The sequence below is a fragment of the Dipteris shenzhenensis genome, chromosome 13 (assembly GCF_047967505.1).
Source record: "Dipteris shenzhenensis isolate YYH24624 ecotype China chromosome 13, Dip_SZ_1.0, whole genome shotgun sequence".
Lineage (NCBI taxonomy): Eukaryota > Viridiplantae > Streptophyta > Polypodiopsida > Gleicheniales > Dipteridaceae > Dipteris > Dipteris shenzhenensis.
The window spans coordinates 51593754-51596472 of NC_141608.1; positions in this window are offsets into that span (position 1 = coordinate 51593754).

Below are 2719 nucleotides of genomic sequence, written 5' to 3' on the forward strand. Positions count from 1 at the left end.
ACCCATATTGTATCTTTGTCATTGTAATTCTACTAGCATGCCCTCTTTTATTTCTATTGTAGTATGGAGTCCATTTGTCACCCTAGGGTCTCCCACTAGTTTTGACACTTTGCAAGTTTATTCAAAGAAGCAATCAATAGCCTTTAATCTATATTTTTCCCCATTTGCAATGTGTATTTTTTCATTATGCTTGTTCATTGCTGAGTTGGTCTAGAATAAGTGTGGGAATGTATGGTATTCAAGGATATGACACAAACACATGTTATTTACGTAGTCTAATTGATCTTTTGAGTGAGTGCATTTTTTCAAAGTGTTTAGTGCATCTATAAAAGAGCTATTTTTTTGTCTCATTGTAGTTTTTAGTTTGTAACATTTTCGATTTGTGTGCCAATATGTGGGGAGCATAATTTCTAGTGTGTCATCTTTTTTGTCAAAAATCCAAAGAATTTTTCACTGGTTTACTTTGTAGAAGTCTCCACAAGTAATAATGTCAACATTTCCAAAGTATTGTGCATGATTTCTTTCAATGTGCATATGCACATGTCTACTCCATTGTTCTTTTTCCTACTCCATATATCTCATCAAAGATAATGAGTTAAACTTATTCATAAAGCCTTGCGAGACTACCTAATTCCTCTTTTGATAAAGATTTTAAGTTTTGGTTATGTATTGCAAGTGTAATGCATAATGTATGGTAGTTCCATTTATGTTGTATGTTGCTTGGCCTATGTATGCAAGCATGAGAGCTTTGGGCAAGTCCAAGTCTATGTTGAATTGTAGTGGTTGTATATCAAAGTAAATCTTGGACTATAATCAACAGGAGGTACATTTTGCTTGTTCCTATGCCACTTATGAGGAACAGATGCAATTTTTGAGAGGATGGAGTCTTTTATGTATCAATATGTCGTCTCTCTAACAATTCTCTTTGAAGAAGATTTGCAATTTCTTGAACTATTCTTCATTAGGGAGAAGTATTTGTTTCTTAATAGAAATAATAAAGCTTTGACTTGTTGTTTCTTTATGCAATGATGGCATATCTTCAACATCATTTTGGTCTACTTCGTTTATGAACATTTTGTGGATGGACGTTATTGTTGAAGTCGTGTTGTTCACTGAGGTTCTCTATGTTTTGATCATTCTTCGATAACTCACTGTAATAGTAATTAATTTTGTTCCTATTGTTTTGATAATTTGTTCATTTGCTATGTAAGAATTCCTCCATGATCCATGAGCTATAAACTCCTCATTTTCAACATGTGCAAAGTGGCATATACCAGTAATTGCTCTCGATAGTAATTCTTGAAGTCTTTATTTTTGTTGAACTTCATTGATTAGATGATTTTTTTCCTTTTCCTTTTTGGACAGAAATGCTAGAGTGGTTGTATTTGGATGCAAATGTAGCAAGGAACACATTTTCCACATTTTGTCACCTTAGGTACTTGCCAATAGTTGTTTCACACACTAAGTTTTTTGATGCATTGTCCAAGTTTTTTAATTTGATTTATCTTTTTATAACAAATGCTCTATTCTCTTTCTCGATAGCAAATAAATTGAAATTCTCTTGTTGTTCTATGCAACAACAAGGATAGAGTAATAAAACATGCTTGTTTGTTGCGCATATAGGAATGCATTTCCCATTTTGTACATTCTCTCTTGTGCATCGTAGCTTTTCTTGCGCACAAGTTTTCATTGTTTGTCGCTCGCAGTATTGTTTATTTTTAAGTGCAATATGATGCTGTAGCATAACAAATTGCACATCCATGTTTGATTGCCATATGAGTTAAAAAAAAATATTAAATGCATTAGTGAAGATGTCTTTTGGATTTCTTTTTATGAAAAGTGTGTTGGTTTAGTTAGTTCAAGCTTTATCTCAATAGTATATATGATTGTAGGTCTATTTGCAAATGCTTTAGCCACTCATCCATTGACATGTTAGTGTAGTGGCAAAAGTTGCATTTCTTCTATAATTCTCTTATGTGTCTTTCTAAATTGGTCCCTGCATTTCCTTCCAAATGTGTTAGTATCATTATATGTGGTGGTAAAGGTGGTATAGGATAGCAGAATCTATGATTCTTGCTTCTATGTTGATCCAAGTGGAAGTGTGTGTATATGTTTTCTTTCATATTCTCATTGAGGAAATTCTTATTGCATGTTGTGTGTACATCTATAAAATATAAAAGTTCCTCAATTATATTGTAATTGTATATAGGTGCATTTTTCACCCACACGATTCCATGTTCATGTTGACTATTAAGCCTCTAGTTTGGAACTTAGTCACAAAGAAGTAATCAATCACGTTCCCTATTTTGGTATGGTTTTTTGAATTAAGGTCAACATGTTTTGTAATTTATGAATATAATACCTAGAACAAGATGTAGGATTTTGCCTTATCAATTGCCTTAAGAGAAATGTTGTCTCACTTGTGGCTATACACTTTGTTTTTTCAAGGCATGTGGATAGTGGTTCCCATAAGTGCTCAACACTAGAAAAAGTCACAAAGAACATTGGTGGCCCAATTGGCCGATCATGGGGAAAGGCCTCCTTTTGCAACTTCTCCTTGTCATGATCAAGAGTTCTTAGGTTATCAAAGTCTTTATATCCTATACCCAACTTTAATAGTTCCTCTATATTTGTTTAACCTTTTATGTCTTTTGCAACATTACTTTTTGTATAGACACATCCATGTGGATTGCACTCGGATTGCATGACTTGAAGTATT